Below are 9671 nucleotides of genomic sequence, written 5' to 3'. Positions count from 1 at the left end.
TATCTCCACTCGTTTTAGTCACTCTTATAATTGAAGACAAATTTGGGAGATGACATGCCAACTAATCCTATAGGTTGCATTTTTATTTCTTTCTTATTTATGTATGCAAGGGAATGTATTGCCTTGATATAAAGAAAAAAAGTAAAAGTTTGATGGAAATTAGTCACTTCTAGTTTGTACCAAATAGAATAACCTCCCTATTTCCAGTGATTTGGTACATAATATGCAAGATAATTTAATTCATGTGTAGTACTACAATAATTTTAAACTGGAAACCTCTAATATTTCTTGCAACCATTTTGTGTTCCAACAAATAGTGTAATTAAACAATGGAAATGACATATTTGGAAGAAGTTTCTCTCCTCTACCCCTTACACCCTCTCATTTACACAAAGTTTCATAATAAGATGGAAGTAGGAGGGTCTAGATTAAAGCAGGAGCAAGAATGGTATAAAGGCTATCCCAGATCACCAAAATTATTTCATTTAATTTTTTAATGTTTTGGAATAAATATTTTTGGAGATCAATTTATGTAATAAAAGACCAAATATTTCATAAATATTTTGGTCATTGTAATGTCCCCACTTTTGATTCTAAGTATTATGCTTGATCTTGATGAACAAACATGTGCATGTGTTAATAGAGTCCATTCATATATACATATATAAAAGTATAAATGTAAGTGAATATATCTATGTCCTGTGCCAATTCTCACTTATTTATTTGGGAAAGTTTCTTGTTAGGCTCCTAGCTCTTTAGGCTCCTAGTTCTTGTTAGGCTTCAAGTATTCTACCATTTTTGAAGTACCTCCACTAATTGCATTTTGTCTTGTTTCTTGGTCCAAGAATATAGACTCTTATTTGCATTCCTATTACTATTTGTATGATGTAATCTTGTATTGGCATTGTAAGATGCTTATGGTTATACAATATTTTTAAAACCTTTTATTATCATTGTTGATATAAATTATAGGTTATATTGGTGCTTATCATTTTCATAATATTTATATGATGATCTAACTATTATGTGGCATGATGCGTTGTGATGATTTTGGTTTATTTTGTATTCAAACATATTTGATTATGTTATCTTGATGTATGATTGATAAACTGATGTGTGCACTCATTTTCACTATGATCTGGTGCCTTGTTATGTTGAAGGTTATTTGATTTGGGGTTGTAATTGATAAATACTCTAAATGTAGTAAAATTTTATTTAATATTTTAATTTAAATGAAATGATTATTTTTATTCTTAGTAAAGATTAAATGTGAAAGGAATGGTTTCATAACATCCAAAGTCATATCAATGATTATGCCAATTAAACTACATTTAATTAGTTACTCTTTATATTGTTATGTATATGTGCTTCAATTATTTGTAATGTGAGTAACTATACTTGATGTGTGCATCTTTGAGGGAGGAGGTACCAAACATTGACTCCATTTAGTTCTACAAGTCTACGTGCATCTTATCCTCAATGGTAGCTAAAAAGATAGGTGCATCAACCCTTTTATGATTTTAACCAATATCACCCATGTATGTGCAATGCATTCATATTTGATATATTACACCTTTGATTATAGCATGGGTAAATTCTAGGCTTCTTTGCATTATTATGTTGGACTAATACTAGTTTGTGCATCATAGAGTGACTGTAGTGTCATAGTTCTTTATTAATTTGAAAATAGGGTTTAAGGGGACTCAAAACCACATACAAAGATTAAATAGAATGATAAAGAATTAAGATAAGAAACAAGCAATCCAAAGCCAAAAACCAACCAAAAAAAGAATTGACTAGATGCTGCCACAAATGAATCAATGAAAAATTGCAAGCCCATAACCATAAAATCCCACTAGGATATTTACCTATAGTCCACTTCTTATAGGAATTAAGGGTCATGCCAAATGCATGTGATGAAAGCTTAAAGTTTTTACCTTTCACAAGGATTAATCCTTCCTCAATTTTAGCAATAGTAACTTGCTAACACAAAGGATCTGAAGCCAAAGGCCTAACATACCTCAAAGTTGTCACAATTAGCTTAGGACCAACAAATTAAGACCAACACCAATAATACAAAAAAGGACAACCTTCTCTAGAAAAGGAGAAACATGAAGCCCACTAGTTATAGTTGGAAAAAAAAAACCAATAGAATCACTTTCCCTAGCCAACAAAGGAGTGTCCAAAGTGACATTAATAGTAATTTACTTAGAAATAGCTAGAGAACTACCTGCATTCCTTCCATAGTAGGAATGCCTGATGACCTCATGGGATTGTAGTTTTTGGTTATTGATCTATTTGTTCAAAAGTATGTAGGAGAGGAGCTTGGAGTACTTGTCATTTTTAAAAATCTAAATAGTTAAACTCACACTTATTTTTGGGTATAAAATTAATCAATTAATAATGTCTTGAATGCCTTAAAGAGAATTTACCATTGGTTTGATCAAAACACTTCACTTTGGGCAATAAAAATGAACCTTGCATGATTCACAACACCTCACACTTATTATTTTGTGTTTAAAAACAAACTCAGATAAAATTGAACAAATCTTTCATTTGGGTACTTAAAGTCAATTAATCACATCTTGAATGCCTTAAAGAGAATTTACCATTTCTTTAATAAAAACACTTCACTTTTGGGCATAAAATCAACAAAATACAATCTTGGGCATCTAAGGTTTAAAATAATCAAATTGCAATGAACTCTTCAATTTTTTGCTACAAAGAACATTGCAAATCAGCACATTTAGAATTGGTGCCTAAAATTAGCTAAATCAATCTTGAATGACTTAAAGTAACTCGCTCTTATTCTCATTTTGTTCAAATCTTTCACGATCAATTTACTAAGTTTACCAATGATTTCTTATGCAGACATACAATGTCAAGTTGGAAATAACATACATGTTAAACACAAGTGTCTTCAAAATTCTTATATAGAATAACCTTAAACTTAAATTTGGAATGAGCCAAGTGCTTTGCATATTTTAAAGATGTGTTTCTCAACATGTCTTTGAGCTATCTTTTATTTTCTACAAAGTAGATCCATTTAAATATGTGACACATGTACCAAAAGTTGTTAGTAAGATCATTCACAACAACTTGGGAGTGCTTCTAGAGAGGTATATCCTTGGAAAATGCATCCCCATTGGAGAATGACCTCGAACGGGTAAATACCCCAGCCAGTATATAAACAAGGTGCTGAAAAAAATTCTCACCTTATATCCATGCAAGTTTGGCAATGCATTTCTGATGGTAGTTTGAGGTAGGAAAACTTTCCTACGATTTCAACATGGTCAAAATAGACTCTTAAGTGGATCACACACGTAACAACCATTTGGGAGGATTCCATAGACCTTATTACGAACCAAACTAGTCTCAGCCCTTTTATTCTTGGTATATTACTCACAGTGGAAGGGAGACAATATCCTATGAAGATTACTCACCATTGTGCTCCCTTGGTAGAGGTACAAGGCTACTTGGACCTCATCACCAAGAGTCGTTCCCATAAAAGGGGGAATTCTATTTGACATGCCTTGAAGATTATTTGAAGTGTATCATTTGTCAATCAACTCTTGTATTGACTCACCTCTTAGATTGAGAGAGAAATATAACACTAGAATCAGGAGACACCAAGTTGTGAGCCTATAACTAACATATTGCAACCAATTAGACCTTAAGGATAATGTGTGTTTGAATTTTCTTTGTTTTGAATAGACCACATTAAAAAAAAAATTTGAACATATACATTGGTACTATCAAATTCTTTTTTGTAAAAGAGATAACTTGTTTGTCTCTCTCAAAGTTACTTTGTCCTTTGAGAGATTATTTGCTCACTTGTTCTAAAATCCACTATTATAAAGTCTTACCACTACACACCAAAAATTTGTTAGCAAGTCCATTCATAAAATCCATAGGCCCATTTTGTTCTATTGACCTTTTACTTCAACCAAATTTATTACTTTTTCCCTTGTGAGAATCATTTGCTCACTTGAAACAAATTGTTGACCAAGTTACATGTCATCCAACCTAGGTAAAAGGAATACTTAGTTTAGTCACTACCCCAAGCCAAAAGTTGTGAGTTATCCAAATAGTCAAGTTGAGTCTCCATGTCAAATCAACCAAAATTCAAGTTTAAGAATATCGAGCTAAAACCATAACAAGTATACAAAGAACTAGAAGCAAAACACAAAAGAATATCACCCAATCCTAGAATTGTCAAAGTAGACCAAATTAAGAAATAATCTATTGAGGTAGCCCCACAGACAGAGTGAGATCAAAAAATTCAAAACATGACTATTAGACATGGAGTTAACTATAGCCTCATCAACTACACAAGCTACAACCATTTTGATTAGATCCAGTTTCTTCCTCACACACTTTGCACTTATTCCATCATAGAGTTATCCTTTAAGAATCCTCATATAGGTCTTTTTTCCTTATAGGAATTCATATATCCATCATCTTCATATGCATGTCTTAGAAAATCCTTATCCAAACAAGCATCATTCAATCAAATCCTAGATCAAAATCCTCTATCACCTCCAAAAAACTCGGTGTCATTATTTGTTAGAGTTGTCTATCCTACATCCTACATCAATCACACTATCAAAGCTATCCCTTTGGCCACACACTATCTAGGGTAGTCTATCTCTGTCGCATGTGTCCCTCATCACCTTGGTCTATAGGTGGGGCTCCACATTTGATTATTACACATCTTCCAAAGGGTCATTAGTTTATCCTAGGTTGACATAATCACCACATCTCAAGCTTACATCTTAGGGTAATTCCTGTCATATGTTGACATCATGTTGTTGATCATTTAAACCCTTTAGGCATCACATACTTAGAGTATGATCCTCCATAATCATCTTTTACATTACCACACAATCAACCCTTTGCATTGATCATACATTTTTAGATATTAAGGAATCCCTTTTGCATTATAGGGTAGGCATTATCTAATCTAGTCCTACGATTCATCTTACACTTTTCATATCATCCTACATCCTATTCTAGGAGCATTATCATTTCATGCCACCTACCACATATCTGAAGAAAAAAAGAAGACATGGATCCAAGTCCTACTAGTGGTGCAACTAGCACACAACTTGATCCAGAGGCTACCATTGTCACATCTGGGCCACCTCCCCAATATTTGTAGGATTTGACACCCACACTATCAATCTTAGAGGCATTTATGAATCAAATTAGAAATGGATTCCTTATCAATGACATTATCAATAGAACTAAGCACATCATCATGGCCAACCTATAAAGAGACAATGTTGGCACCTTTGGCTTTGGGAGAACACCAGCATAAATAGAGAGGGAAGACCTTTCAAATCCTCCATATGGAATGTTCCCACCACCTATGGATCCCAATGATCCCTTCATTTATCCCAACATTAAAAAGGTCACAAGCCTAATCACAAGATCAACCTGACTTAGTGCCTCCATCCCCCAAACCATTCAACTAGTCAACACATAATCTTTGGTTCACATCACATCCCAGAAGCCCATCACCACACAATTGACATCTACTATTATTTCCATCACTAATGTTGCTATCAACCAACCCACATCCATTCCACTTAACATTGTAGGACCCTCCACCTCTCAAGTAAGCACTTCCACATCATACCTATTTGTTAGTGGTGCTTCTAATCTATTTAAGCAATAGACACAATTAGTGCCACAATTCACTATGATAATACCACCACCAAGGCCCAATAATCAACCCTTTGTTCCAAAAAATGCTTTCTCTAACCCATTTTCTCCTACCCAAGGTGTTTCCACTCCATTCCCACTTGGCCCATGGGGATTTTTTCCACAACCACAAGGGAAAACTGGTGCTCTTCCAACCAACAATTCTTTCACACTAGTGTTCCAAGCACAACCACAACAACCTCCACCTTCAAATCCATCTCTACCCATTGCCAACTAGTTATCCATGTCTCTCTTGGGGAGTAGCTAGTTGGCACCACCAAAGAAGAAAAAGAAAATAGGAGGATCCCCTTATATAAATTATCTGATGTCCTTAAACACCCAAGTATCTTCTTATGCAAGTGCACATCCATTCTATGTTGGAAAAAATATGGCTTCGCAAACCATTACATCATCATATCATCCAATACTATTGTAGCAACCATCAACACAACAACAATATGCACAAATGCTCACACAAGCTCACCCACCTATATAATAGTCACACAACTATCCTCCACAACAACATCTATAATACTAGAAATAATTCACTCCACATGTACAACAATATATTCAACCACCAACATAACAACCATCGACCCCTATCCAAGGAACAAGAAAATCAATATTTCAACCACCACCAAATCATCCATATTCACCAGCTCCATCTGATACATACTCTACACTACATGCAGTAGGATTGGGGGCACCTCCTATGACCCATGTACATCCAGAGTGGGGAGAGATGAATAATGCCATCAAAATACTCCAAAGAGGCATTGAATCCAACACATTCAAATTTGAAAATGTTTTCCCATATCCATTTGACAGGATATAACAACAACAACAACAACAAAAACACCCTTCCCCAAGTATTTTGAAATTACCAAATTTTAAAGATTCAAGGTGAAAGGAGATACAATCACCCATGTAAAGGATTTTTACATATATTGTCAAGAGGAAGCTTATAGTGACATGTTTCTCATGTGCCTCTTCCCCAAAAGCCTGGGAGGCCTAGCTCTTGAATGGTTCTATCAAATACTCTATTGCACTATGAACACATTTGAAGATCTTTTAGAAGCCTTTATAGAACAATACACTCACCTTTTCAAAACTAAGTTGTTAGTAGTTGACTTAGTCTACACCTATTGAATTTACAAGATCAATGCAAATGTAATTACACCGCCATGTTCTATGTATGTGTTTTCCAACTGCAGTCACCTCTTATATTTATAAGAGAGTGAGAGAATGGACATTTCCCTTGATCAAACATATCTATTAATTAAAATAATTAAAATCTTACAGAAAATAAAATACACACACACACACACACACACACACACACACACACACACACACACACATATACATATCTTGATGTAATTTATCTAAGTAAAGGTACAAAACATCAACACTCCCTCTTAGCTAGAGAGGATAAACACATGACCATATGTTACCTTAATATAACATACAAATATCTTTGATCAAAAGATATGCAACATTTTGATATCAAGAGTATTGGTCTTCTAGAATATCAACACATGATATTCACTAAATACTCAAATGAGGTTTGATATCACATCTAATATCACGAGTATTGGTCTCCCAAAATATTGACCAAGTACTCAAAAAGTTTTGATATCACATCCAATATCATGAGTATTGGTCTCCTAGAATATATGATAATCACGAATTACTCAAAAATATTTTGAGATCACATATGATATCATGAGTATTGGTCTCCTAGAATACATGATATTCACCAATTACTCAAAAAAGTTTAATATGACATATGATATAATGAGTATTTGTCTCCTAAAATATTAATGATACTCACCAAATACTCTAAGTAATGACCCCCCAGAATGTTGAGATGCAAGATATTCACCATTTACTATGAGTAATGGTCTTCCAAAACATCAAGTCACATGATACTCACTAAGTTCCCTATGTAATGGCCTTCGAGAACATCAATTTGTATAACATTCACCATGTACTGAAAACAATATGTATAAGTTATGTGCACATGCATTCTCACAATTCCTACCATATAAATGTCCACCATGTAACATATAATCTATCATGATTTGTATTGACATTGTAAGATATCCATCATAATAGAAAATTAACTTATTGTAAGATTGTCACATTTCAATAACTTATGCAAATAACAGTGACAGTCATTGAAAAGTTGTCACTTCTTCATGATGTACACAAGGATCAATTAAATAATGCAATCACACGCATGATACCAAAATTTTATACAATGTCAAAACTCCCTCTGATTTTGATATGATCAAAGATCTTCAAGGATCAATTGAAACATATCCTCTATCTGCTCCTTCTGACGAATGTGTTAGACTCCCTCTAAATATTAGATACACACACACACACACACACACACACACATACATACATACACACACACACACACACACACATATACATTATATACATACACACACATATATATTGTGTGTGTGTGTGTATGTATATACATATATTTATATATCATTGTCACATATATTCTCAATTATATATCTCATTTCATCATGTCATCATATCAGTATACACATTTTTTGTGGCCAAGAAAATAATCAATGAAAAATGTAATGGTCAAAAATTCACGCAAATGATACTCCTATAAACTATGACTTCACAAATATATTTTTTTAACAATTGATAGACTTAATAACAAGTCACCCAAATGTAATTTTGGGACCCACAAAATATAGTAGCTTAGCAACCTTGATAGATAATTAAATGCATTGCACCTTTAGGGTTGCTTCAATGATAATCAACACCTTTTGTAAAATGGCTCTGTCAACAATATTTTTGGCCCATAATGGCCCCGCCTCCTCTAATATTAGTGTGTCAACTATATTAAAATAGATACACTCCAATATTATTTCAATTTGATCAGAGATGTTCACTACCCAAAATCAGGAATTTTTATACCCCATCTTGAAATTATTTTTTTATGAGGATTAACTTACACTAGTAAATTTGGACCTATTTTTCAATGAGGGTTGGTTGGTTTTTTTATAGTAAATGGTTGAAACATATCGTCAATAAAATTTTGTCAAAATTTTGATGCAAGGTTGGGTTGTCTATTTATCGACAAACAATGTCGTAAGAAATGAGCCCAATCTCTAGAAGGAGGTGGTGTCAAGCATGATTTGATTCCACCTCACAAGCCTTGAAACATCTACCAAATAATGTCAAAACTTTGAAAATTTCTAGTGGTTTTTGATGAAATAGCCATACCATTAACAATAGGCCCCATTGAAACATCTATGTAACAATGTTGAAACTTTAATGAAATCCCAAGATATTCCAACAACATTGTTATGTCACTGATGAAAGGTCATTGAAACTTTGATGAGAGCCTTGTATTGGAAAAAATATTTAAAATTTTGATAAGTGAATATTGATTTGCATTTAAAGATTCCTTCAAATGAGACACAAACCCAAATGGATGGATGTGTTTAGGGCCTCGGGTCAAATGGAAGAGTTGAGTCTGAATTGAGGGGATGTTGATCAATGATAGAGCATCATGATTTTGACCCATTCTCATTGTAATATATGATGTTTGATTGGATATATAGTATGTAGAAATCCATTGGGTGCATTAGAAAACTAACATAGAAAACATTAAGACGAGAATACTATATGACATGTCACAAAGTTCTCAACGCCTAGCCTTTAAAAATGTAGTCTAAAATCTTTCTCAAGAAATTATGTGTCATGAGCTCTTGACCATTGAGATGGAGGCTCAATTTGAAAGGTAGTTGTACACCATTTCTATCATGCTTGTAACCTAGAAGAAAGAATGCCATTATTGAGTCTTTACTCCAATCTACAACAAACATTATAAAAGAAATGGAATGATTTGACTGTCTCCATTATAGCATTTTGTGAAATTTGATATGTAGGTCATAGAGATCGTGTGGAGAGACATAGATGCA

The sequence above is a fragment of the Cupressus sempervirens genome, chromosome 2, assembly GCF_028749045.1.
Source record: "Cupressus sempervirens isolate cs-2001-9-10 chromosome 2, ASM2874904v1, whole genome shotgun sequence".
Classification (NCBI taxonomy): domain Eukaryota; kingdom Viridiplantae; phylum Streptophyta; class Pinopsida; order Cupressales; family Cupressaceae; genus Cupressus; species Cupressus sempervirens.
The sequence above is the reverse complement of the archived record's forward strand: the minus strand, read 5'-3'. Positions refer to the sequence as shown.